Below are 25227 nucleotides of genomic sequence, written 5' to 3' on the forward strand. Positions count from 1 at the left end.
TCTAGCTAGCCAAGCGATTTGACAACAATTGTCACCTTTAGCCACGCCGATCTAGGCACCAATAGCTATGCAGGCTTCCTGCCACCAACAATGGGATCATCTAACTTGAACAGGGCGGTTCTACAATTTTCACACCTCCCCCTGTTCTTGGACAATCAACATCGACACATTCACATGGTGATTGTCTTAAGGTGTGACTAGAAGTGCTGCAGTTATCTTCCTGAGCCAAAGAAGTGGCTCGATCAACTATGTAAACCTCTTCAACAAACGGCTAGTACATTTGCAAGGGTCTCCAGTGAACGCTTGTTTGTCTGCTCAGTTGCCGGTCACCTGAAGAGAGCCAAAGGACACGCTTTGTTTTAGCCTTCGGGCCCCACTGAGGTAATGGAGAAAACATGAGCGTCCCTGGGTGGGCTCGAACCACCAACCTTTCGGTTAACAGCCGAACGCGCTAACCGATTGCGCCACAGAGACTGCACGCCGAGGGCCGGCGCACCGGCCGAGGGAGACATGAATAATAAAAACAAAGTTCCTTAAAAGGCTTCCCAATTGCACATTTCTAGAGTGCCTTCTAGAGTGCCTTCTAGTTAAAGGGGGAGAGAGGCAGGGTAAAAGAGGGCATCCTTCGAGCCGGAATCGAACCAGCGACCTAAGGATTACTACGTTGACGCTACAGTCCTCCGCTCTACCAGCTGAGCTATCGAAGGGGCCGCCGGTGGGTCGTAGCCCGTGACTCCTTGCATTCAAAGCCAGCGCTTTGCCCTTTGCGTTAGTCCTTCTGCCTTGAGGGATTGGTCTATGCCGCCTCTGCCTGAAAGGTCAAATGCCTTGGCAGCTGTGATGTGGGAAAGCTCGGCTTCACGTTTTGCACAGCGAGAAAACACAATCGAAGCACCTACCGCGTTTTGTTGGGAGCCCAAAAACCACAGCAGCAACGGTGATGTACCTCCCTGACAGCAAGTAAGCGCAGGAGTGTTTGGAAGCGCATTGCGTCTATCAAAACAAATTGGGCCGAAAGTTAGCAAAAAGTGTTTGGCGTCAGTTGGTAGCAAGAGGCCACACGGGAGGCAGCGTCTTAGCCCGGCTAGCTCAGTCGGTAGAGCATGAGACTCTTAATCTCAGGGTCGTGGGTTCGAGCCCCACGTTGGGCGTATGGCATCGCAACGTTTTGGCCCAGTCAGTGGCATTCATGCGCACTGCACGGCCCCACCTTTACCATATCGACTGGCTTCTCTTCCATTCCCTCTACAAACGGGGAAATGTTTCGAGCTTATCTTTCTAGTGGTCAATTCGTATGGCAGCAAGTTGACCTTGCGCTGGGGCGTGGTTCTTATCAGCGCCACGTGTGACACGAATTGGATAGAGATAGTGGCACAGGCCCCGGACAGCCTTGCGTTGGTGGTATAGTGGTGAGCATAGCTGCCTTCCAAGCAGTTGACCCGGGTTCGATTCCCGGCCAACGCACTCCTATCCCTTTTTGGCCTTGCAAAGCGGCCCTAAGCAAAGACCCAAGTCATCCAGGTCCTTGAAGAAAGCTCCTAAGATATCCTGGCTTAGCGACAACTGTGGAGACTTTCTTCGGCATTCGAAAAGTCTCTGGCCTTATGCTTTAACTCGCTCAGGAGGTCCAGCATTATCCAGGGCCAAGGTTCAGCCATTTTGACTACTGATTCCCAAAGAGAATCAACTCTGTCACACACAACATTGCTAAGTATCTGGCAACAACGCTAACACCCTTAGCTGGCATCATATTGCACCATTTGCTATTCGGTGACGAAGGCATCGAATAGCAAATGACCCGCTTTGGACTGTGTCTTGCAAGGCAAGGAAAGGGGTGCATTTGGGCAAGGAGGCCTACAGGAAACCTACCCACACACACCGCTATCTGCTTTTTGGCTCACACCACCCACTGGAACCCAAGCTGGGGCTTCTTAGGACTCTGCAATATCGGGCTGACGCGGTAACAACAAAAAGAGTCTACAGACCCTCTCAGGTGTGCTTTGAAAGCTTGTGGCTAGCCAGACTGGGTCTTGGCTAAACATCCACAAGGTCACGAAAACAAACTGGGGAGAAGCAGAACATTTGGAGAAATATAGTCACCCCCGTAAGCCACTGGAGTGTCAGAAAAACTCCGGAGGATCTTTAACAACAATTGCATCGCTGTGTACTTCAAGTCCAGCAATACACTGGGACGGAAGCTTGTACATCGGCACTATCTGCACTGCCCATTTTGAACATCGCTCTAGCTAGCCAAGCGATTTGACAACAATTGTCACCTTTAGCCACGCCGATCTAGGCACCAATAGCTATGCAGGCTTCCTGCCACCAACAATGGGATCATCTAACTTGAACAGGGCGGTTCTACAATTTTCACACCTCCCCCTGTTCTTGGACAATCAACATCGACACATTCACATGGTGATTGTCTTAAGGTGTGACTAGAAGTGCTGCAGTTATCTTCCTGAGCCAAAGAAGTGGCTCGATCAACTATGTAAACCTCTTCAACAAACGGCTAGTACATTTGCAAGGGTCTCCAGTGAACGCTTGTTTGTCTGCTCAGTTGCCGGTCACCTGAAGAGAGCCAAAGGACACGCTTTGTTTTAGCCTTCGGGCCCCACTGAGGTAATGGAGAAAACATGAGCGTCCCTGGGTGGGCTCGAACCACCAACCTTTCGGTTAACAGCCGAACGCGCTAACCGATTGCGCCACAGAGACTGCACGCCGAGGGCCGGCGCACCGGCCGAGGGAGACATGAATAATAAAAACAAAGTTCCTTAAAAGGCTTCCCAATTGCACATTTCTAGAGTGCCTTCTAGAGTGCCTTCTAGTTAAAGGGGGAGAGAGGCAGGGTAAAAGAGGGCATCCTTCGAGCCGGAATCGAACCAGCGACCTAAGGATTACTACGTTGACGCTACAGTCCTCCGCTCTACCAGCTGAGCTATCGAAGGGGCCGCCGGTGGGTCGTAGCCCGTGACTCCTTGCATTCAAAGCCAGCGCTTTGCCCTTTGCGTTAGTCCTTCTGCCTTGAGGGATTGGTCTATGCCGCCTCTGCCTGAAAGGTCAAATGCCTTGGCAGCTGTGATGTGGGAAAGCTCGGCTTCACGTTTTGCACAGCGAGAAAACACAATCGAAGCACCTACCGCGTTTTGTTGGGAGCCCAAAAACCACAGCAGCAACGGTGATGTACCTCCCTGACAGCAAGTAAGCGCAGGAGTGTTTGGAAGCGCATTGCGTCTATCAAAACAAATTGGGCCGAAAGTTAGCAAAAAGTGTTTGGCGTCAGTTGGTAGCAAGAGGCCACACGGGAGGCAGCGTCTTAGCCCGGCTAGCTCAGTCGGTAGAGCATGAGACTCTTAATCCCAGGGTCGTGGGTTCGAGCCCCACGTTGGGCGTATGGCATCGCAACGTTTTGGCCCAGTCAGTGGCATTCATGCGCACTGCACGGCCCCACCTTTACCATATCGACTGGCTTCTCTTCCATTCCCTCTACAAACGGGGAAATGTTTCGAGCTTATCTTTCTAGTGGTCAATTCGTATGGCAGCAAGTTGACCTTGCGCTGGGGCGTGGTTCTTATCAGCGCCACGTGTGACACGAATTGGATAGAGATAGTGGCACAGGCCCCGGACAGCCTTGCGTTGGTGGTATAGTGGTGAGCATAGCTGCCTTCCAAGCAGTTGACCCGGGTTCGATTCCCGGCCAACGCACTCCTATCCCTTTTTGGCCTTGCAAAGCGGCCCTAAGCAAAGACCCAAGTCATCCAGGTCCTTGAAGAAAGCTCCTAAGATATCCTGGCTTAGCGACAACTGTGGAGACTTTCTTCGGCATTCGAAAAGTCTCTGGCCTTATGCTTTAACTCGCTCAGGAGGTCCAGCATTATCCAGGGCCAAGGTTCAGCCATTTTGACTACTGATTCCCAAAGAGAATCAACTCTGTCACACACAACATTGCTAAGTATCTGGCAACAACGCTAACACCCTTAGCTGGCATCATATTGCACCATTTGCTATTCGGTGACGAAGGCATCGAATAGCAAATGACCCGCTTTGGACTGTGTCTTGCAAGGCAAGGAAAGGGGTGCATTTGGGCAAGGAGGCCTACAGGAAACCTACCCACACACACCGCTATCTGCTTTTTGGCTCACACCACCCACTGGAACCCAAGCTGGGGCTTCTTAGGACTCTGCAATATCGGGCTGACGCGGTAACAACAAAAAGAGTCTACAGACCCTCTCAGGTGTGCTTTGAAAGCTTGTGGCTAGCCAGACTGGGTCTTGGCTAAACATCCACAAGGTCACGAAAACAAACTGGGGAGAAGCAGAACATTTGGAGAAATATAGTCACCCCCGTAAGCCACTGGAGTGTCAGAAAAACTCCGGAGGATCTTTAACAACAATTGCATCGCTGTGTACTTCAAGTCCAGCAATACACTGGGACGGAAGCTTGTACATCGGCACTATCTGCACTGCCCATTTTGAACATCGCTCTAGCTAGCCAAGCGATTTGACAACAATTGTCACCTTTAGCCACGCCGATCTAGGCACCAATAGCTATGCAGGCTTCCTGCCACCAACAATGGGATCATCTAACTTGAACAGGGCGGTTCTACAATTTTCACACCTCCCCCTGTTCTTGGACAATCAACATCGACACATTCACATGGTGATTGTCTTAAGGTGTGACTAGAAGTGCTGCAGTTATCTTCCTGAGCCAAAGAAGTGGCTCGATCAACTATGTAAACCTCTTCAACAAACGGCTAGTACATTTGCAAGGGTCTCCAGTGAACGCTTGTTTGTCTGCTCAGTTGCCGGTCACCTGAAGAGAGCCAAAGGACACGCTTTGTTTTAGCCTTCGGGCCCCACTGAGGTAATGGAGAAAACATGAGCGTCCCTGGGTGGGCTCGAACCACCAACCTTTCGGTTAACAGCCGAACGCGCTAACCGATTGCGCCACAGAGACTGCACGCCGAGGGCCGGCGCACCGGCCGAGGGAGACATGAATAATAAAAACAAAGTTCCTTAAAAGGCTTCCCAATTGCACATTTCTAGAGTGCCTTCTAGAGTGCCTTCTAGTTAAAGGGGGAGAGAGGCAGGGTAAAAGAGGGCATCCTTCGAGCCGGAATCGAACCAGCGACCTAAGGATTACTACGTTGACGCTACAGTCCTCCGCTCTACCAGCTGAGCTATCGAAGGGGCCGCCGGTGGGTCGTAGCCCGTGACTCCTTGCATTCAAAGCCAGCGCTTTGCCCTTTGCGTTAGTCCTTCTGCCTTGAGGGATTGGTCTATGCCGCCTCTGCCTGAAAGGTCAAATGCCTTGGCAGCTGTGATGTGGGAAAGCTCGGCTTCACGTTTTGCACAGCGAGAAAACACAATCGAAGCACCTACCGCGTTTTGTTGGGAGCCCAAAAACCACAGCAGCAACGGTGATGTACCTCCCTGACAGCAAGTAAGCGCAGGAGTGTTTGGAAGCGCATTGCGTCTATCAAAACAAATTGGGCCGAAAGTTAGCAAAAAGTGTTTGGCGTCAGTTGGTAGCAAGAGGCCACACGGGAGGCAGCGTCTTAGCCCGGCTAGCTCAGTCGGTAGAGCATGAGACTCTTAATCCCAGGGTCGTGGGTTCGAGCCCCACGTTGGGCGTATGGCATCGCAACGTTTTGGCCCAGTCAGTGGCATTCATGCGCACTGCACGGCCCCACCTTTACCATATCGACTGGCTTCTCTTCCATTCCCTCTACAAACGGGGAAATGTTTCGAGCTTATCTTTCTAGTGGTCAATTCGTATGGCAGCAAGTTGACCTTGCGCTGGGGCGTGGTTCTTATCAGCGCCACGTGTGACACGAATTGGATAGAGATAGTGGCACAGGCCCCGGACAGCCTTGCGTTGGTGGTATAGTGGTGAGCATAGCTGCCTTCCAAGCAGTTGACCCGGGTTCGATTCCCGGCCAACGCACTCCTATCCCTTTTTGGCCTTGCAAAGCGGCCCTAAGCAAAGACCCAAGTCATCCAGGTCCTTGAAGAAAGCTCCTAAGATATCCTGGCTTAGCGACAACTGTGGAGACTTTCTTCGGCATTCGAAAAGTCTCTGGCCTTATGCTTTAACTCGCTCAGGAGGTCCAGCATTATCCAGGGCCAAGGTTCAGCCATTTTGACTACTGATTCCCAAAGAGAATCAACTCTGTCACACACAACATTGCTAAGTATCTGGCAACAACGCTAACACCCTTAGCTGGCATCATATTGCACCATTTGCTATTCGGTGACGAAGGCATCGAATAGCAAATGACCCGCTTTGGACTGTGTCTTGCAAGGCAAGGAAAGGGGTGCATTTGGGCAAGGAGGCCTACAGGAAACCTACCCACACACACCGCTATCTGCTTTTTGGCTCACACCACCCACTGGAACCCAAGCTGGGGCTTCTTAGGACTCTGCAATATCGGGCTGACGCGGTAACAACAAAAAGAGTCTACAGACCCTCTCAGGTGTGCTTTGAAAGCTTGTGGCTAGCCAGACTGGGTCTTGGCTAAACATCCACAAGGTCACGAAAACAAACTGGGGAGAAGCAGAACATTTGGAGAAATATAGTCACCCCCGTAAGCCACTGGAGTGTCAGAAAAACTCCGGAGGATCTTTAACAACAATTGCATCGCTGTGTACTTCAAGTCCAGCAATACACTGGGACGGAAGCTTGTACATCGGCACTATCTGCACTGCCCATTTTGAACATCGCTCTAGCTAGCCAAGCGATTTGACAACAATTGTCACCTTTAGCCACGCCGATCTAGGCACCAATAGCTATGCAGGCTTCCTGCCACCAACAATGGGATCATCTAACTTGAACAGGGCGGTTCTACAATTTTCACACCTCCCCCTGTTCTTGGACAATCAACATCGACACATTCACATGGTGATTGTCTTAAGGTGTGACTAGAAGTTCCTGAGCCAAAGAAGTGGCTCGATCAACTATGTAAACCTCTTCAACAAACGGCTAGTACATTTGCAAGGGTCTCCAGTGAACGCTTGTTTGTCTGCTCAGTTGCCGGTCACCTGAAGAGAGCCAAAGGACACGCTTTGTTTTAGCCTTCGGGCCCCACTGAGGTAATGGAGAAAACATGAGCGTCCCTGGGTGGGCTCGAACCACCAACCTTTCGGTTAACAGCCGAACGCGCTAACCGATTGCGCCACAGAGACTGCACGCCGAGGGCCGGCGCACCGGCCGAGGGAGACATGAATAATAAAAACAAAGTTCCTTAAAAGGCTTCCCAATTGCACATTTCTAGAGTGCCTTCTAGAGTGCCTTCTAGTTAAAGGGGGAGAGAGGCAGGGTAAAAGAGGGCATCCTTCGAGCCGGAATCGAACCAGCGACCTAAGGATTACTACGTTGACGCTACAGTCCTCCGCTCTACCAGCTGAGCTATCGAAGGGGCCGCCGGTGGGTCGTAGCCCGTGACTCCTTGCATTCAAAGCCAGCGCTTTGCCCTTTGCGTTAGTCCTTCTGCCTTGAGGGATTGGTCTATGCCGCCTCTGCCTGAAAGGTCAAATGCCTTGGCAGCTGTGATGTGGGAAAGCTCGGCTTCACGTTTTGCACAGCGAGAAAACACAATCGAAGCACCTACCGCGTTTTGTTGGGAGCCCAAAAACCACAGCAGCAACGGTGATGTACCTCCCTGACAGCAAGTAAGCGCAGGAGTGTTTGGAAGCGCATTGCGTCTATCAAAACAAATTGGGCCGAAAGTTAGCAAAAAGTGTTTGGCGTCAGTTGGTAGCAAGAGGCCACACGGGAGGCAGCGTCTTAGCCCGGCTAGCTCAGTCGGTAGAGCATGAGACTCTTAATCTCAGGGTCGTGGGTTCGAGCCCCACGTTGGGCGTATGGCATCGCAACGTTTTGGCCCAGTCAGTGGCATTCATGCGCACTGCACGGCCCCACCTTTACCATATCGACTGGCTTCTCTTCCATTCCCTCTACAAACGGGGAAATGTTTCGAGCTTATCTTTCTAGTGGTCAATTCGTATGGCAGCAAGTTGACCTTGCGCTGGGGCGTGGTTCTTATCAGCGCCACGTGTGACACGAATTGGATAGAGATAGTGGCACAGGCCCCGGACAGCCTTGCGTTGGTGGTATAGTGGTGAGCATAGCTGCCTTCCAAGCAGTTGACCCGGGTTCGATTCCCGGCCAACGCACTCCTATCCCTTTTTGGCCTTGCAAAGCGGCCCTAAGCAAAGACCCAAGTCATCCAGGTCCTTGAAGAAAGCTCCTAAGATATCCTGGCTTAGCGACAACTGTGGAGACTTTCTTCGGCATTCGAAAAGTCTCTGGCCTTATGCTTTAACTCGCTCAGGAGGTCCAGCATTATCCAGGGCCAAGGTTCAGCCATTTTGACTACTGATTCCCAAAGAGAATCAACTCTGTCACACACAACATTGCTAAGTATCTGGCAACAACGCTAACACCCTTAGCTGGCATCATATTGCACCATTTGCTATTCGGTGACGAAGGCATCGAATAGCAAATGACCCGCTTTGGACTGTGTCTTGCAAGGCAAGGAAAGGGGTGCATTTGGGCAAGGAGGCCTACAGGAAACCTACCCACACACACCGCTATCTGCTTTTTGGCTCACACCACCCACTGGAACCCAAGCTGGGGCTTCTTAGGACTCTGCAATATCGGGCTGACGCGGTAACAACAAAAAGAGTCTACAGACCCTCTCAGGTGTGCTTTGAAAGCTTGTGGCTAGCCAGACTGGGTCTTGGCTAAACATCCACAAGGTCACGAAAACAAACTGGGGAGAAGCAGAACATTTGGAGAAATATAGTCACCCCCGTAAGCCACTGGAGTGTCAGAAAAACTCCGGAGGATCTTTAACAACAATTGCATCGCTGTGTACTTCAAGTCCAGCAATACACTGGGACGGAAGCTTGTACATCGGCACTATCTGCACTGCCCATTTTGAACATCGCTCTAGCTAGCCAAGCGATTTGACAACAATTGTCACCTTTAGCCACGCCGATCTAGGCACCAATAGCTATGCAGGCTTCCTGCCACCAACAATGGGATCATCTAACTTGAACAGGGCGGTTCTACAATTTTCACACCTCCCCCTGTTCTTGGACAATCAACATCGACACATTCACATGGTGATTGTCTTAAGGTGTGACTAGAAGTGCTGCAGTTATCTTCCTGAGCCAAAGAAGTGGCTCGATCAACTATGTAAACCTCTTCAACAAACGGCTAGTACATTTGCAAGGGTCTCCAGTGAACGCTTGTTTGTCTGCTCAGTTGCCGGTCACCTGAAGAGAGCCAAAGGACACGCTTTGTTTTAGCCTTCGGGCCCCACTGAGGTAATGGAGAAAACATGAGCGTCCCTGGGTGGGCTCGAACCACCAACCTTTCGGTTAACAGCCGAACGCGCTAACCGATTGCGCCACAGAGACTGCACGCCGAGGGCCGGCGCACCGGCCGAGGGAGACATGAATAATAAAAACAAAGTTCCTTAAAAGGCTTCCCAATTGCACATTTCTAGAGTGCCTTCTAGAGTGCCTTCTAGTTAAAGGGGGAGAGAGGCAGGGTAAAAGAGGGCATCCTTCGAGCCGGAATCGAACCAGCGACCTAAGGATTACTACGTTGACGCTACAGTCCTCCGCTCTACCAGCTGAGCTATCGAAGGGGCCGCCGGTGGGTCGTAGCCCGTGACTCCTTGCATTCAAAGCCAGCGCTTTGCCCTTTGCGTTAGTCCTTCTGCCTTGAGGGATTGGTCTATGCCGCCTCTGCCTGAAAGGTCAAATGCCTTGGCAGCTGTGATGTGGGAAAGCTCGGCTTCACGTTTTGCACAGCGAGAAAACACAATCGAAGCACCTACCGCGTTTTGTTGGGAGCCCAAAAACCACAGCAGCAACGGTGATGTACCTCCCTGACAGCAAGTAAGCGCAGGAGTGTTTGGAAGCGCATTGCGTCTATCAAAACAAATTGGGCCGAAAGTTAGCAAAAAGTGTTTGGCGTCAGTTGGTAGCAAGAGGCCACACGGGAGGCAGCGTCTTAGCCCGGCTAGCTCAGTCGGTAGAGCATGAGACTCTTAATCTCAGGGTCGTGGGTTCGAGCCCCACGTTGGGCGTATGGCATCGCAACGTTTTGGCCCAGTCAGTGGCATTCATGCGCACTGCACGGCCCCACCTTTACCATATCGACTGGCTTCTCTTCCATTCCCTCTACAAACGGGGAAATGTTTCGAGCTTATCTTTCTAGTGGTCAATTCGTATGGCAGCAAGTTGACCTTGCGCTGGGGCGTGGTTCTTATCAGCGCCACGTGTGACACGAATTGGATAGAGATAGTGGCACAGGCCCCGGACAGCCTTGCGTTGGTGGTATAGTGGTGAGCATAGCTGCCTTCCAAGCAGTTGACCCGGGTTCGATTCCCGGCCAACGCACTCCTATCCCTTTTTGGCCTTGCAAAGCGGCCCTAAGCAAAGACCCAAGTCATCCAGGTCCTTGAAGAAAGCTCCTAAGATATCCTGGCTTAGCGACAACTGTGGAGACTTTCTTCGGCATTCGAAAAGTCTCTGGCCTTATGCTTTAACTCGCTCAGGAGGTCCAGCATTATCCAGGGCCAAGGTTCAGCCATTTTGACTACTGATTCCCAAAGAGAATCAACTCTGTCACACACAACATTGCTAAGTATCTGGCAACAACGCTAACACCCTTAGCTGGCATCATATTGCACCATTTGCTATTCGGTGACGAAGGCATCGAATAGCAAATGACCCGCTTTGGACTGTGTCTTGCAAGGCAAGGAAAGGGGTGCATTTGGGCAAGGAGGCCTACAGGAAACCTACCCACACACACCGCTATCTGCTTTTTGGCTCACACCACCCACTGGAACCCAAGCTGGGGCTTCTTAGGACTCTGCAATATCGGGCTGACGCGGTAACAACAAAAAGAGTCTACAGACCCTCTCAGGTGTGCTTTGAAAGCTTGTGGCTAGCCAGACTGGGTCTTGGCTAAACATCCACAAGGTCACGAAAACAAACTGGGGAGAAGCAGAACATTTGGAGAAATATAGTCACCCCCGTAAGCCACTGGAGTGTCAGAAAAACTCCGGAGGATCTTTAACAACAATTGCATCGCTGTGTACTTCAAGTCCAGCAATACACTGGGACGGAAGCTTGTACATCGGCACTATCTGCACTGCCCATTTTGAACATCGCTCTAGCTAGCCAAGCGATTTGACAACAATTGTCACCTTTAGCCACGCCGATCTAGGCACCAATAGCTATGCAGGCTTCCTGCCACCAACAATGGGATCATCTAACTTGAACAGGGCGGTTCTACAATTTTCACACCTCCCCCTGTTCTTGGACAATCAACATCGACACATTCACATGGTGATTGTCTTAAGGTGTGACTAGAAGTGCTGCAGTTATCTTCCTGAGCCAAAGAAGTGGCTCGATCAACTATGTAAACCTCTTCAACAAACGGCTAGTACATTTGCAAGGGTCTCCAGTGAACGCTTGTTTGTCTGCTCAGTTGCCGGTCACCTGAAGAGAGCCAAAGGACACGCTTTGTTTTAGCCTTCGGGCCCCACTGAGGTAATGGAGAAAACATGAGCGTCCCTGGGTGGGCTCGAACCACCAACCTTTCGGTTAACAGCCGAACGCGCTAACCGATTGCGCCACAGAGACTGCACGCCGAGGGCCGGCGCACCGGCCGAGGGAGACATGAATAATAAAAACAAAGTTCCTTAAAAGGCTTCCCAATTGCACATTTCTAGAGTGCCTTCTAGAGTGCCTTCTAGTTAAAGGGGGAGAGAGGCAGGGTAAAAGAGGGCATCCTTCGAGCCGGAATCGAACCAGCGACCTAAGGATTACTACGTTGACGCTACAGTCCTCCGCTCTACCAGCTGAGCTATCGAAGGGGCCGCCGGTGGGTCGTAGCCCGTGACTCCTTGCATTCAAAGCCAGCGCTTTGCCCTTTGCGTTAGTCCTTCTGCCTTGAGGGATTGGTCTATGCCGCCTCTGCCTGAAAGGTCAAATGCCTTGGCAGCTGTGATGTGGGAAAGCTCGGCTTCACGTTTTGCACAGCGAGAAAACACAATCGAAGCACCTACCGCGTTTTGTTGGGAGCCCAAAAACCACAGCAGCAACGGTGATGTACCTCCCTGACAGCAAGTAAGCGCAGGAGTGTTTGGAAGCGCATTGCGTCTATCAAAACAAATTGGGCCGAAAGTTAGCAAAAAGTGTTTGGCGTCAGTTGGTAGCAAGAGGCCACACGGGAGGCAGCGTCTTAGCCCGGCTAGCTCAGTCGGTAGAGCATGAGACTCTTAATCTCAGGGTCGTGGGTTCGAGCCCCACGTTGGGCGTATGGCATCGCAACGTTTTGGCCCAGTCAGTGGCATTCATGCGCACTGCACGGCCCCACCTTTACCATATCGACTGGCTTCTCTTCCATTCCCTCTACAAACGGGGAAATGTTTCGAGCTTATCTTTCTAGTGGTCAATTCGTATGGCAGCAAGTTGACCTTGCGCTGGGGCGTGGTTCTTATCAGCGCCACGTGTGACACGAATTGGATAGAGATAGTGGCACAGGCCCCGGACAGCCTTGCGTTGGTGGTATAGTGGTGAGCATAGCTGCCTTCCAAGCAGTTGACCCGGGTTCGATTCCCGGCCAACGCACTCCTATCCCTTTTTGGCCTTGCAAAGCGGCCCTAAGCAAAGACCCAAGTCATCCAGGTCCTTGAAGAAAGCTCCTAAGATATCCTGGCTTAGCGACAACTGTGGAGACTTTCTTCGGCATTCGAAAAGTCTCTGGCCTTATGCTTTAACTCGCTCAGGAGGTCCAGCATTATCCAGGGCCAAGGTTCAGCCATTTTGACTACTGATTCCCAAAGAGAATCAACTCTGTCACACACAACATTGCTAAGTATCTGGCAACAACGCTAACACCCTTAGCTGGCATCATATTGCACCATTTGCTATTCGGTGACGAAGGCATCGAATAGCAAATGACCCGCTTTGGACTGTGTCTTGCAAGGCAAGGAAAGGGGTGCATTTGGGCAAGGAGGCCTACAGGAAACCTACCCACACACACCGCTATCTGCTTTTTGGCTCACACCACCCACTGGAACCCAAGCTGGGGCTTCTTAGGACTCTGCAATATCGGGCTGACGCGGTAACAACAAAAAGAGTCTACAGACCCTCTCAGGTGTGCTTTGAAAGCTTGTGGCTAGCCAGACTGGGTCTTGGCTAAACATCCACAAGGTCACGAAAACAAACTGGGGAGAAGCAGAACATTTGGAGAAATATAGTCACCCCCGTAAGCCACTGGAGTGTCAGAAAAACTCCGGAGGATCTTTAACAACAATTGCATCGCTGTGTACTTCAAGTCCAGCAATACACTGGGACGGAAGCTTGTACATCGGCACTATCTGCACTGCCCATTTTGAACATCGCTCTAGCTAGCCAAGCGATTTGACAACAATTGTCACCTTTAGCCACGCCGATCTAGGCACCAATAGCTATGCAGGCTTCCTGCCACCAACAATGGGATCATCTAACTTGAACAGGGCGGTTCTACAATTTTCACACCTCCCCCTGTTCTTGGACAATCAACATCGACACATTCACATGGTGATTGTCTTAAGGTGTGACTAGAAGTGCTGCAGTTATCTTCCTGAGCCAAAGAAGTGGCTCGATCAACTATGTAAACCTCTTCAACAAACGGCTAGTACATTTGCAAGGGTCTCCAGTGAACGCTTGTTTGTCTGCTCAGTTGCCGGTCACCTGAAGAGAGCCAAAGGACACGCTTTGTTTTAGCCTTCGGGCCCCACTGAGGTAATGGAGAAAACATGAGCGTCCCTGGGTGGGCTCGAACCACCAACCTTCCGGTTAACAGCCGAACGCGCTAACCGATTGCGCCACAGAGACTGCACGCTGAGGGCCGGCGCACCGGCCGAGGGAGACATGAATAATAAAAACAAAGTTCCTTAAAAGGCTTCCCAATTGCACATTTCTAGAGTGCCTTCTAGAGTGCCTTCTAGTTAAAGGGGGAGAGAGGCAGGGTAAAAGAGGGCATCCTTCGAGCCGGAATCGAACCAGCGACCTAAGGATTACTACGTTGACGCTACAGTCCTCCGCTCTACCAGCTGAGCTATCGAAGGGGCCGCCGGTGGGTCGTAGCCCGTGACTCCTTGCATTCAAAGCCAGCGCTTTGCCCTTTGCGTTAGTCCTTCTGCCTTGAGGGATTGGTCTATGCCGCCTCTGCCTGAAAGGTCAAATGCCTTGGCAGCTGTGATGTGGGAAAGCTCGGCTTCACGTTTTGCACAGCGAGAAAACACAATCGAAGCACCTACCGCGTTTTGTTGGGAGCCCAAAAACCACAGCAGCAACGGTGATGTACCTCCCTGACAGCAAGTAAGCGCAGGAGTGTTTGGAAGCGCATTGCGTCTATCAAAACAAATTGGGCCGAAAGTTAGCAAAAAGTGTTTGGCGTCAGTTGGTAGCAAGAGGCCACACGGGAGGCAGCGTCTTAGCCCGGCTAGCTCAGTCGGTAGAGCATGAGACTCTTAATCTCAGGGTCGTGGGTTCGAGCCCCACGTTGGGCGTATGGCATCGCAACGTTTTGGCCCAGTCAGTGGCATTCATGCGCACTGCACGGCCCCACCTTTACCATATCGACTGGCTTCTCTTCCATTCCCTCTACAAACGGGGAAATGTTTCGAGCTTATCTTTCTAGTGGTCAATTCGTATGGCAGCAAGTTGACCTTGCGCTGGGGCGTGGTTCTTATCAGCGCCACGTGTGACACGAATTGGATAGAGATAGTGGCACAGGCCCCGGACAGCCTTGCGTTGGTGGTATAGTGGTGAGCATAGCTGCCTTCCAAGCAGTTGACCCGGGTTTGATTCCCGGCCAACGCACTCCTATCCCTTTTTGGCCTTGCAAAGCGGCCCTAAGCAAAGACCCAAGTCATCCAGGTCCTTGAAGAAAGCTCCTAAGATATCCTGGCTTAGCGACAACTGTGGAGACTTTCTTCGGCATTCGAAAAGTCTCTGGCCTTATGCTTTAACTCACTCAGGAGGTCCAGCATTATCCAGGGCCAAGGTTCAGCCATTTTGACTACTGATTCCCAAAGAGAATCAACTCTGTCACACACAACATTGCTAAGTATCTGGCAACAACGCTAACACCCTTAGCTGGCATCATATTGCACCATTTGCTATTCGGTGACGAAGGCATCGAATAGCAAATGACCCGCTTTGGACTGTGTCTTGCAAGGCAAGGAAAGGGGTGCATTTGGGCAAGGAGGCCTACAGGAAACCTACCCACACACACCGCTATCTGCTTTTTGGCTCACACCACCCACTGGAACCCAAGCTGGGGCTTCTTAGGACTCTGCAATATCGGGCTGATGCGGTAACAACAAAAAGAGTCTACAGACCCTCTCAGGTGTGCTTTGAAAGCTTGTGGCTAGCCAGACTGGGTCTTGGCTAAACATCCACAAGGTCACGAAAACAAACTGGGGAGAAGCAGAACATTTGGAGAAATATAGTCACCCCCGTAAGCCACTGGAGTGTCAGAAAAACTCCGGAGGATCTTTAACAACAATTGCATCGCTGTGTACTTCAAGTCCAGCAATACACTGGGACGGAAGCTTGTACATCGGCACTATCTGCACTGCCCATTTTGAACATCGCTCTAGCTAGCCAAGCGATTTGACAACAATTGTCACCTTTAGCCACGCCGATCTAGGCACCAATAGCTATGCAGGCTTCCTGCCACCAACAATGGGATCATCTAACTTGAACAGGGCGGTTCTACAATTTTCACACCTCCCCCTGTTCTTGGACAATCAACATCGACACATTCACATGGTGATTGTCTTAAGGTGTGACTAGAAGCGCTGCAGTTATCTTCCTGAGCCAAAGAAGTGGCTCGATCAACTATGTAAACCTCTTCAACAAACGGCTAGTACATTTGCAAGGGTCTCCAGTGAACGCTTGTTTGTCTGCTCAGTTGCCGGTCACCTGAAGAGAGCCAAAGGACACGCTTTGTTTTAGCCTTCGGGCCCCACTGAGGTAATGGAGAAAACATGAGCGTCCCTGGGTGGGCTCGAACCACCAACCTTTCGGTTAACAGCCGAACGCGCTAACCGATTGCGCCACAGAGACTGCACGCCGAGGGCCGGCGCACCGGCCGAGGGAGACATGAATAATAAAAACAAAGTTCCTTAAAAGGCTTCCCAATTGCACATTTCTAGAGTGCCTTCTAGAGTGCCTTCTAGTTAAAGGGGGAGAGAGGCAGGGTAAAAGAGGGCATCCTTCGAGCCGGAATCGAACCAGCGACCTAAGGATTACTACGTTGACGCTACAGTCCTCCGCTCTACCAGCTGAGCTATCGAAGGGGCCGCCGGTGGGTCGTAGCCCGTGACTCCTTGCATTCAAAGCCAGCGCTTTGCCCTTTGCGTTAGTCCTTCTGCCTTGAGGGATTGGTCTATGCCGCCTCTGCCTGAAAGGTCAAATGCCTTGGCAGCTGTGATGTGGGAAAGCTCGGCTTCACGTTTTGCACAGCGAGAAAACACAATCGAAGCACCTACCGCGTTTTGTTGGGAGCCCAAAAACCACAGCAGCAACGGTGATGTACCTCCCTGACAGCAAGTAAGCGCAGGAGTGTTTGGAAGCGCATTGCGTCTATCAAAACAAATTGGGCCGAAAGTTAGCAAAAAGTGTTTGGCGTCAGTTGGTAGCAAGAGGCCACACGGGAGGCAGCGTCTTAGCCCGGCTAGCTCAGTCGGTAGAGCATGAGACTCTTAATCTCAGGGTCGTGGGTTCGAGCCCCACGTTGGGCGTATGGCATCGCAACGTTTTGGCCCAGTCAGTGGCATTCATGCGCACTGCACGGCCCCACCTTTACCATATCGACTGGCTTCTCTTCCATTCCCTCTACAAACGGGGAAATGTTTCGAGCTTATCTTTCTAGTGGTCAATTCGTATGGCAGCAAGTTGACCTTGCGCTGGGGCGTGGTTCTTATCAGCGCCACGTGTGACACGAATTGGATAGAGATAGTGGCACAGGCCCCGGACAGCCTTGCGTTGGTGGTATAGTGGTGAGCATAGCTGCCTTCCAAGCAGTTGACCCGGGTTCGATTCCCGGCCAACGCACTCCTATCCCTTTTTGGCCTTGCAAAGCGGCCCTAAGCAAAGACCCAAGTCATCCAGGTCCTTGAAGAAAGCTCCTAAGATATCCTGGCTTAGCGACAACTGTGGAGACTTTCTTCGGCATTCGAAAAGTCTCTGGCCTTATGCTTTAACTCGCTCAGGAGGTCCAGCATTATCCAGGGCCAAGGTTCAGCCATTTTGACTACTGATTCCCAAAGAGAATCAACTCTGTCACACACAACATTGCTAAGTATCTGGCAACAACGCTAACACCCTTAGCTGGCATCATATTGCACCATTTGCTATTCGGTGACGAAGGCATCGAATAGCAAATGACCCGCTTTGGACTGTGTCTTGCAAGGCAAGGAAAGGGGTGCATTTGGGCAAGGAGGCCTACAGGAAACCTACCCACACACACCGCTATCTGCTTTTTGGCTCACACCACCCACTGGAACCCAAGCTGGGGCTTCTTAGGACTCTGCAATATCGGGCTGACGCGGTAACAACAAAAAGAGTCTACAGACCCTCTCAGGTGTGCTTTGAAAGCTTGTGGCTAGCCAGACTGGGTCTTGGCTAAACATCCACAAGGTCACGAAAACAAACTGGGGAGAAGCAGAACATTTGGAGAAATATAGTCACCCCCGTAAGCCACTGGAGTGTCAGAAAAACTCCGGAGGATCTTTAACAACAATTGCATCGCTGTGTACTTCAAGTCCAGCAATACACTGGGACGGAAGCTTGTACATCGGCACTATCTGCACTGCCCATTTTGAACATCGCTCTAGCTAGCCAAGCGATTTGACAACAATTGTCACCTTTAGCCACGCCGATCTAGGCACCAATAGCTATGCAGGCTTCCTGCCACCAACAATGGGATCATCTAACTTGAACAGGGCGGTTCTACAATTTTCACACCTCCCCCTGTTCTTGGACAATCAACATCGACACATTCACATGGTGATTGTCTTAAGGTGTGACTAGAAGTGCTGCAGTTATCTTCCTGAGCCAAAGAAGTGGCTCGATCAACTATGTAAACCTCTTCAACAAACGGCTAGTACATTTGCAAGGGTCTCCAGTGAACGCTTGTTTGTCTGCTCAGTTGCCGGTCACCTGAAGAGAGCCAAAGGACACGCTTTGTTTTAGCCTTCGGGCCCCACTGAGGTAATGGAGAAAACATGAGCGTCCCTGGGTGGGCTCGAACCACCAACCTTTCGGTTAACAGCCGAACGCGCTAACCGATTGCGCCACAGAGACTGCACGCCGAGGGCCGGCGCACCGGCCGAGGGAGACATGAATAATAAAAACAAAGTTCCTTAAAAGGCTTCCCAATTGCACATTTCTAGAGTGCCTTCTAGAGTGCCTTCTAGTTAAAGGGGGAGAGAGGCAGGGTAAAAGAGGGCATCCTTCGAGCCGGAATCGAACCAGCGACCTAAGGATTACTACGTTGACGCTACAGTCCTCCGCTCTACCAGCTGAGCTATCGAAGGGGCCGCCGGTGGGTCGTAGCCCGTGACTCCTTGCATTCAAAGCCAGCGCTTTGCCCTTTGCGTTAGTCCTTCTGCCTTGAGGGATTGGTCTATGCCGCCTCTGCCTGAAAGGTCAAATGCCTTGGCAGCTGTGATGTGGGAAAGCTCGGCTTCACGTTTTGCACAGCGAGAAAACACAATCGAAGCACCTACCGCGTTTTGTTGGGAGCCCAAAAACCACAGCAGCAACGGTGATGTACCTCCCTGACAGCAAGTAAGCGCAGGAGTGTTTGGAAGCGCATTGCGTCTATCAAAACAAATTGGGCCGAAAGTTAGCAAAAAGTGTTTGGCGTCAGTTGGTAGCAAGAGGCCACACGGGAGGCAGCGTCTTAGCCCGGCTAGCTCAGTCGGTAGAGCATGAGACTCTTAATCTCAGGGTCGTGGGTTCGAGCCCCACGTTGGGCGTATGGCATCGCAACGTTTTGGCCCAGTCAGTGGCATTCATGCGCACTGCACGGCCCCACCTTTACCATATCGACTGGCTTCTCTTCCATTCCCTCTACAAACGGGGAAATGTTTCGAGCTTATCTTTCTAGTGGTCAATTCGTATGGCAGCAAGTTGACCTTGCGCTGGGGCGTGGTTCTTATCAGCGCCACGTGTGACACGAATTGGATAGAGATAGTGGCACAGGCCCCGGACAGCCTTGCGTTGGTGGTATAGTGGTGAGCATAGCTGCCTTCCAAGCAGTTGACCCGGGTTCGATTCCCGGCCAACGCACTCCTATCCCTTTTTGGCCTTGCAAAGCGGCCCTAAGCAAAGACCCAAGTCATCCAGGTCCTTGAAGAAAGCTCCTAAGATATCCTGGCTTAGCGACAACTGTGGAGACTTTCTTCGGCATTCGAAAAGTCTCTGGCCTTATGCTTTAACTCGCTCAGGAGGTCCAGCATTATCCAGGGCCAAGGTTCAGCCATTTTGACTACTGATTCCCAAAGAGAATCAACTCTGTCACACACAACATTGCTAAGTATCTGGCAACAACGCTAACACCCTTAGCTGGCATCATATTGCACCATTTGCTATTCGGTGACGAAGGCATCGAATAGCAAATGACCCGCTTTGGACTGTGTCTTGCAAGGCAAGGAAAGGGGTGCATTTGGGCAAGGAGGCCTACAGGAAACCTACCCACACACACCGCTATCTGCTTTTTGGCTCACACCACCCACTGGAACCCAAGCTGGGGCTTCTTAGGACTCTGCAATATCGGGCTGACGCGGTAACAACAAAAAGAGTCTACAGACCCTCTCAGGTGTGCTTTGAAAGCTTGTGGCTAGCCAGACTGGGTCTTGGCTAAACATCCACAAGGTCACGAAAACAAACTGGGGAGAAGCAGAACATTTGGAGAAATATAGTCACCCCCGTAAGCCACTGGAGTGTCAGAAAAACTCCGGAGGATCTTTAACAACAATTGCATCGCTGTGTACTTCAAGTCCAGCAATACACTGGGACGGAAGCTTGTACATCGGCACTATCTGCACTGCCCATTTTGAACATCGCTCTAGCTAGCCAAGCGATTTGACAACAATTGTCACCTTTAGCCACGCCGATCTAGGCACCAATAGCTATGCAGGCTTCCTGCCACCAACAATGGGATCATCTAACTTGAACAGGGCGGTTCTACAATTTTCACACCTCCCCCTGTTCTTGGACAATCAACATCGACACATTCACATGGTGATTGTCTTAAGGTGTGACTAGAAGTGCTGCAGTTATCTTCCTGAGCCAAAGAAGTGGCTCGATCAACTATGTAAACCTCTTCAACAAACGGCTAGTACATTTGCAAGGGTCTCCAGTGAACGCTTGTTTGTCTGCTCAGTTGCCGGTCACCTGAAGAGAGCCAAAGGACACGCTTTGTTTTAGCCTTCGGGCCCCACTGAGGTAATGGAGAAAACATGAGCGTCCCTGGGTGGGCTCGAACCACCAACCTTCCGGTTAACAGCCGAACGCGCTAACCGATTGCGCCACAGAGACTGCACGCTGAGGGCCGGCGCACCGGCCGAGGGAGACATGAATAATAAAAACAAAGTTCCTTAAAAGGCTTCCCAATTGCACATTTCTAGAGTGCCTTCTAGAGTGCCTTCTAGTTAAAGGGGGAGAGAGGCAGGGTAAAAGAGGGCATCCTTCGAGCCGGAATCGAACCAGCGACCTAAGGATTACTACGTTGACGCTACAGTCCTCCGCTCTACCAGCTGAGCTATCGAAGGGGCCGCCGGTGGGTCGTAGCCCGTGACTCCTTGCATTCAAAGCCAGCGCTTTGCCCTTTGCGTTAGTCCTTCTGCCTTGAGGGATTGGTCTATGCCGCCTCTGCCTGAAAGGTCAAATGCCTTGGCAGCTGTGATGTGGGAAAGCTCGGCTTCACGTTTTGCACAGCGAGAAAACACAATCGAAGCACCTACCGCGTTTTGTTGGGAGCCCAAAAACCACAGCAGCAACGGTGATGTACCTCCCTGACAGCAAGTAAGCGCAGGAGTGTTTGGAAGCGCATTGCGTCTATCAAAACAAATTGGGCCGAAAGTTAGCAAAAAGTGTTTGGCGTCAGTTGGTAGCAAGAGGCCACACGGGAGGCAGCGTCTTAGCCCGGCTAGCTCAGTCGGTAGAGCATGAGACTCTTAATCTCAGGGTCGTGGGTTCGAGCCCCACGTTGGGCGTATGGCATCGCAACGTTTTGGCCCAGTCAGTGGCATTCATGCGCACTGCACGGCCCCACCTTTACCATATCGACTGGCTTCTCTTCCATTCCCTCTACAAACGGGGAAATGTTTCGAGCTTATCTTTCTAGTGGTCAATTCGTATGGCAGCAAGTTGACCTTGCGCTGGGGCGTGGTTCTTATCAGCGCCACGTGTGACACGAATTGGATAGAGATAGTGGCACAGGCCCCGGACAGCCTTGCGTTGGTGGTATAGTGGTGAGCATAGCTGCCTTCCAAGCAGTTGACCCGGGTTTGATTCCCGGCCAACGCACTCCTATCCCTTTTTGGCCTTGCAAAGCGGCCCTAAGCAAAGACCCAAGTCATCCAGGTCCTTGAAGAAAGCTCCTAAGATATCCTGGCTTAGCGACAACTGTGGAGACTTTCTTCGGCATTCGAAAAGTCTCTGGCCTTATGCTTTAACTCACTCAGGAGGTCCAGCATTATCCAGGGCCAAGGTTCAGCCATTTTGACTACTGATTCCCAAAGAGAATCAACTCTGTCACACACAACATTGCTAAGTATCTGGCAACAACGCTAACACCCTTAGCTGGCATCATATTGCACCATTTGCTATTCGGTGACGAAGGCATCGAATAGCAAATGACCCGCTTTGGACTGTGTCTTGCAAGGCAAGGAAAGGGGTGCATTTGGGCAAGGAGGCCTACAGGAAACCTACCCACACACACCGCTATCTGCTTTTTGGCTCACACCACCCACTGGAACCCAAGCTGGGGCTTCTTAGGACTCTGCAATATCGGGCTGATGCGGTAACAACAAAAAGAGTCTACAGACCCTCTCAGGTGTGCTTTGAAAGCTTGTGGCTAGCCAGACTGGGTCTTGGCTAAACATCCACAAGGTCACGAAAACAAACTGGGGAGAAGCAGAACATTTGGAGAAATATAGTCACCCCCGTAAGCCACTGGAGTGTCAGAAAAACTCCGGAGGATCTTTAACAACAATTGCATCGCTGTGTACTTCAAGTCCAGCAATACACTGGGACGGAAGCTTGTACATCGGCACTATCTGCACTGCCCATTTTGAACATCGCTCTAGCTAGCCAAGCGATTTGACAACAATTGTCACCTTTAGCCACGCCGATCTAGGCACCAATAGCTATGCAGGCTTCCTGCCACCAACAATGGGATCATCTAACTTGAACAGGGCGGTTCTACAATTTTCACACCTCCCCCTGTTCTTGGACAATCAACATCGACACATTCACATGGTGATTGTCTTAAGGTGTGACTAGAAGCGCTGCAGTTATCTTCCTGAGCCAAAGAAGTGGCTCGATCAACTATGTAAACCTCTTCAACAAACGGCTAGTACATTTGCAAGGGTCTCCAGTGAACGCTTGTTTGTCTGCTCAGTTGCCGGTCACCTGAAGAGAGCCAAAGGACACGCTTTGTTTTAGCCTTCGGGCCCCACTGAGGTAATGGAGAAAACATGAGCGTCCCTGGGTGGGCTCGAACCACCAACCTTTTGGTTAACAGCCGAACGCGCTAACCGATTGCGCCACAGAGACTGCACGCCGAGGGCCGGCGCACCGGCCGAGGGAGACATGAATAATAAAAACAAAGTTCCTTAAAAGGCTTCCCAATTGCACATTTCTAGAGTGCCTTCTAGAGTGCCTTCTAGTTAAAGGGGGAGAGAGGCAGGGTAAAAGAGGGCATCCTTCGAGCCGGAATCGAACCAGCGACCTAAGGATTACTACGTTGACGCTACAGTCCTCCGCTCTACCAGCTGAGCTATCGAAGGGGCCGCCGGTGGGTCGTAGCCCGTGACTCCTTGCATTCAAAGCCAGCGCTTTGCCCTTTGCGTTAGTCCTTCTGCCTTGAGGGATTGGTCTATGCCGCCTCTGCCTGAAAGGTCAAATGCCTTGGCAGCTGTGATGTGGGAAAGCTCGGCTTCACGTTTTGCACAGCGAGAAAACACAATCGAAGCACCTACCGCGTTTTGTTGGGAGCCCAAAAACCACAGCAGCAACGGTGATGTACCTCCCTGACAGCAAGTAAGCGCAGGAGTGTTTGGAAGCGCATTGCGTCTATCAAAACAAATTGGGCCGAAAGTTAGCAAAAAGTGTTTGGCGTCAGTTGGTAGCAAGAGGCCACACGGGAGGCAGCGTCTTAGCCCGGCTAGCTCAGTCGGTAGAGCATGAGACTCTTAATCTCAGGGTCGTGGGTTCGAGCCCCACGTTGGGCGTATGGCATCGCAACGTTTTGGCCCAGTCAGTGGCATTCATGCGCACTGCACGGCCCCACCTTTACCATATCGACTGGCTTCTCTTCCATTCCCTCTACAAACGGGGAAATGTTTCGAGCTTATCTTTCTAGTGGTCAATTCGTATGGCAGCAAGTTGACCTTGCGCTGGGGCGTGGTTCTTATCAGCGCCACGTGTGACACGAATTGGATAGAGATAGTGGCACAGGCCCCGGACAGCCTTGCGTTGGTGGTATAGTGGTGAGCATAGCTGCCTTCCAAGCAGTTGACCCGGGTTCGATTCCCGGCCAATGCACTCCTATCCCTTTTTGGCCTTGCAAAGCGGCCCTAAGCAAAGACCCAAGTCATCCAGGTCCTTGAAGAAAGCTCCTAAGATATCCTGGCTTAGCGACAACTGTGGAGACTTTCTTCGGCATTCGAAAAGTCTCTGGCCTTATGCTTTAACTCGCTCAGGAGGTCCAGCATTATCCAGGGCCAAGGTTCAGCCATTTTGACTACTGATTCCCAAAGAGAATCAACTCTGTCACACACAACATTGCTAAGTATCTGGCAACAACGCTAACACCCTTAGCTGGCATCATATTGCACCATTTGCTATTCGGTGACGAAGGCATCGAATAGCAAATGACCCGCTTTGGACTGTGTCTTGCAAGGCAAGGAAAGGGGTGCATTTGGGCAAGGAGGCCTACAGGAAACCTACCCACACACACCGCTATCTGCTTTTTGGCTCACACCACCCACTGGAACCCAAGCTGGGGCTTCTTAGGACTCTGCAATATCGGGCTGACGCGGTAACAACAAAAAGAGTCTACAGACCCTCTCAGGTGTGCTTTGAAAGCTTGTGGCTAGCCAGACTGGGTCTTGGCTAAACATCCACAAGGTCACGAAAACAAACTGGGGAGAAGCAGAACATTTGGAGAAATATAGTCACCCCCGTAAGCCACTGGAGTGTCAGAAAAACTCCGGAGGATCTTTAACAACAATTGCATCGCTGTGTACTTCAAGTCCAGCAATACACTGGGACGGAAGCTTGTACATCGGCACTATCTGCACTGCCCATTTTGAACATCGCTCTAGCTAGCCAAGCGATTTGACAACAATTGTCACCTTTAGCCACGCCGATCTAGGCACCAATAGCTATGCAGGCTTCCTGCCACCAACAATGGGATCATCTAACTTGAACAGGGCGGTTCTACAATTTTCACACCTCCCCCTGTTCTTGGACAATCAACATCGACACATTCACATGGTGATTGTCTTAAGGTGTGACTAGAAGTGCTGCAGTTATCTTCCTGAGCCAAAGAAGTGGCTCGATCAACTATGTAAACCTCTTCAACAAACGGCTAGTACATTTGCAAGGGTCTCCAGTGAACGCTTGTTTGTCTGCTCAGTTGCCGGTCACCTGAAGAGAGCCAAAGGACACGCTTTGTTTTAGCCTTCGGGCCCCACTGAGGTAATGGAGAAAACATGAGCGTCCCTGGGTGGGCTCGAACCACCAACCTTTCGGTTAACAGCCGAACGCGCTAACCGATTGCGCCACAGAGACTGCACGCCGAGGGCCGGCGCACCGGCCGAGGGAGACATGAATAATAAAAACAAAGTTCCTTAAAAGGCTTCCCAATTGCACATTTCTAGAGTGCCTTCTAGAGTGCCTTCTAGTT

The 25227-nt window shown here is 51.3% G+C and overlaps 27 non-coding genes across 27 annotated transcripts; 7 read left to right on the forward strand and 20 right to left on the reverse strand.

Moving 5' to 3' along the window:
- Window positions 1-400: 400 nt before the first annotated feature.
- Window positions 401-474, reverse strand: TRNAN-GUU (transfer RNA asparagine (anticodon GUU)). Its single transcript has one exon. It is a non-coding gene; the product is annotated as a tRNA-Asn (tRNA).
- A 147-nt stretch (window positions 475-621) lies between these two features.
- Window positions 622-707, reverse strand: TRNAY-GUA (transfer RNA tyrosine (anticodon GUA)). The gene is given in 2 exon segments: window positions 622-657; window positions 671-707. It is a non-coding gene; the product is annotated as a tRNA-Tyr (tRNA).
- Window positions 708-2641: 1934 nt separating this feature from the next.
- On the reverse strand, window positions 2642-2715 carry TRNAN-GUU (transfer RNA asparagine (anticodon GUU)). Its single transcript has one exon. It is a non-coding gene; the product is annotated as a tRNA-Asn (tRNA).
- A 147-nt stretch (window positions 2716-2862) lies between these two features.
- TRNAY-GUA (transfer RNA tyrosine (anticodon GUA)) lies at window positions 2863-2948 on the reverse strand. Its single transcript is given in 2 exon segments — window positions 2863-2898; window positions 2912-2948. It is a non-coding gene; the product is annotated as a tRNA-Tyr (tRNA).
- Window positions 2949-4882: 1934 nt separating this feature from the next.
- TRNAN-GUU (transfer RNA asparagine (anticodon GUU)) lies at window positions 4883-4956 on the reverse strand. The gene has a single exon. It is a non-coding gene; the product is annotated as a tRNA-Asn (tRNA).
- Window positions 4957-5103: 147 nt separating this feature from the next.
- TRNAY-GUA (transfer RNA tyrosine (anticodon GUA)) lies at window positions 5104-5189 on the reverse strand. Its single transcript is given in 2 exon segments — window positions 5104-5139; window positions 5153-5189. It is a non-coding gene; the product is annotated as a tRNA-Tyr (tRNA).
- Window positions 5190-7110: 1921 nt separating this feature from the next.
- TRNAN-GUU (transfer RNA asparagine (anticodon GUU)) lies at window positions 7111-7184 on the reverse strand. The gene has a single exon. It is a non-coding gene; the product is annotated as a tRNA-Asn (tRNA).
- Window positions 7185-7331: 147 nt separating this feature from the next.
- On the reverse strand, window positions 7332-7417 carry TRNAY-GUA (transfer RNA tyrosine (anticodon GUA)). The gene is given in 2 exon segments: window positions 7332-7367; window positions 7381-7417. It is a non-coding gene; the product is annotated as a tRNA-Tyr (tRNA).
- A 1934-nt stretch (window positions 7418-9351) lies between these two features.
- TRNAN-GUU (transfer RNA asparagine (anticodon GUU)) lies at window positions 9352-9425 on the reverse strand. The gene has a single exon. It is a non-coding gene; the product is annotated as a tRNA-Asn (tRNA).
- Window positions 9426-9572: 147 nt separating this feature from the next.
- On the reverse strand, window positions 9573-9658 carry TRNAY-GUA (transfer RNA tyrosine (anticodon GUA)). Its single transcript is given in 2 exon segments — window positions 9573-9608; window positions 9622-9658. It is a non-coding gene; the product is annotated as a tRNA-Tyr (tRNA).
- Window positions 9659-10029: 371 nt separating this feature from the next.
- Window positions 10030-10102, forward strand: TRNAK-CUU (transfer RNA lysine (anticodon CUU)). The gene has a single exon. It is a non-coding gene; the product is annotated as a tRNA-Lys (tRNA).
- Window positions 10103-11592: 1490 nt separating this feature from the next.
- TRNAN-GUU (transfer RNA asparagine (anticodon GUU)) lies at window positions 11593-11666 on the reverse strand. The gene has a single exon. It is a non-coding gene; the product is annotated as a tRNA-Asn (tRNA).
- Window positions 11667-11813: 147 nt separating this feature from the next.
- TRNAY-GUA (transfer RNA tyrosine (anticodon GUA)) lies at window positions 11814-11899 on the reverse strand. The gene is given in 2 exon segments: window positions 11814-11849; window positions 11863-11899. It is a non-coding gene; the product is annotated as a tRNA-Tyr (tRNA).
- Window positions 11900-12270: 371 nt separating this feature from the next.
- TRNAK-CUU (transfer RNA lysine (anticodon CUU)) lies at window positions 12271-12343 on the forward strand. Its single transcript has one exon. It is a non-coding gene; the product is annotated as a tRNA-Lys (tRNA).
- A 1711-nt stretch (window positions 12344-14054) lies between these two features.
- On the reverse strand, window positions 14055-14140 carry TRNAY-GUA (transfer RNA tyrosine (anticodon GUA)). Its single transcript is given in 2 exon segments — window positions 14055-14090; window positions 14104-14140. It is a non-coding gene; the product is annotated as a tRNA-Tyr (tRNA).
- A 371-nt stretch (window positions 14141-14511) lies between these two features.
- On the forward strand, window positions 14512-14584 carry TRNAK-CUU (transfer RNA lysine (anticodon CUU)). Its single transcript has one exon. It is a non-coding gene; the product is annotated as a tRNA-Lys (tRNA).
- A 1490-nt stretch (window positions 14585-16074) lies between these two features.
- On the reverse strand, window positions 16075-16148 carry TRNAN-GUU (transfer RNA asparagine (anticodon GUU)). The gene has a single exon. It is a non-coding gene; the product is annotated as a tRNA-Asn (tRNA).
- Window positions 16149-16295: 147 nt separating this feature from the next.
- Window positions 16296-16381, reverse strand: TRNAY-GUA (transfer RNA tyrosine (anticodon GUA)). The gene is given in 2 exon segments: window positions 16296-16331; window positions 16345-16381. It is a non-coding gene; the product is annotated as a tRNA-Tyr (tRNA).
- A 371-nt stretch (window positions 16382-16752) lies between these two features.
- TRNAK-CUU (transfer RNA lysine (anticodon CUU)) lies at window positions 16753-16825 on the forward strand. The gene has a single exon. It is a non-coding gene; the product is annotated as a tRNA-Lys (tRNA).
- A 1490-nt stretch (window positions 16826-18315) lies between these two features.
- Window positions 18316-18389, reverse strand: TRNAN-GUU (transfer RNA asparagine (anticodon GUU)). The gene has a single exon. It is a non-coding gene; the product is annotated as a tRNA-Asn (tRNA).
- A 147-nt stretch (window positions 18390-18536) lies between these two features.
- Window positions 18537-18622, reverse strand: TRNAY-GUA (transfer RNA tyrosine (anticodon GUA)). Its single transcript is given in 2 exon segments — window positions 18537-18572; window positions 18586-18622. It is a non-coding gene; the product is annotated as a tRNA-Tyr (tRNA).
- Window positions 18623-18993: 371 nt separating this feature from the next.
- TRNAK-CUU (transfer RNA lysine (anticodon CUU)) lies at window positions 18994-19066 on the forward strand. Its single transcript has one exon. It is a non-coding gene; the product is annotated as a tRNA-Lys (tRNA).
- Window positions 19067-20777: 1711 nt separating this feature from the next.
- TRNAY-GUA (transfer RNA tyrosine (anticodon GUA)) lies at window positions 20778-20863 on the reverse strand. Its single transcript is given in 2 exon segments — window positions 20778-20813; window positions 20827-20863. It is a non-coding gene; the product is annotated as a tRNA-Tyr (tRNA).
- A 371-nt stretch (window positions 20864-21234) lies between these two features.
- TRNAK-CUU (transfer RNA lysine (anticodon CUU)) lies at window positions 21235-21307 on the forward strand. Its single transcript has one exon. It is a non-coding gene; the product is annotated as a tRNA-Lys (tRNA).
- A 1711-nt stretch (window positions 21308-23018) lies between these two features.
- On the reverse strand, window positions 23019-23104 carry TRNAY-GUA (transfer RNA tyrosine (anticodon GUA)). The gene is given in 2 exon segments: window positions 23019-23054; window positions 23068-23104. It is a non-coding gene; the product is annotated as a tRNA-Tyr (tRNA).
- Window positions 23105-23475: 371 nt separating this feature from the next.
- TRNAK-CUU (transfer RNA lysine (anticodon CUU)) lies at window positions 23476-23548 on the forward strand. Its single transcript has one exon. It is a non-coding gene; the product is annotated as a tRNA-Lys (tRNA).
- Window positions 23549-25038: 1490 nt separating this feature from the next.
- Window positions 25039-25112, reverse strand: TRNAN-GUU (transfer RNA asparagine (anticodon GUU)). Its single transcript has one exon. It is a non-coding gene; the product is annotated as a tRNA-Asn (tRNA).
- Window positions 25113-25227: the final 115 nt, after the last annotated feature.

Source organism: Aquarana catesbeiana, unplaced genomic scaffold (assembly GCF_042186555.1).
Source record: "Aquarana catesbeiana isolate 2022-GZ unplaced genomic scaffold, ASM4218655v1 unanchor86, whole genome shotgun sequence".
NCBI lineage: Eukaryota > Metazoa > Chordata > Amphibia > Anura > Ranidae > Aquarana > Aquarana catesbeiana.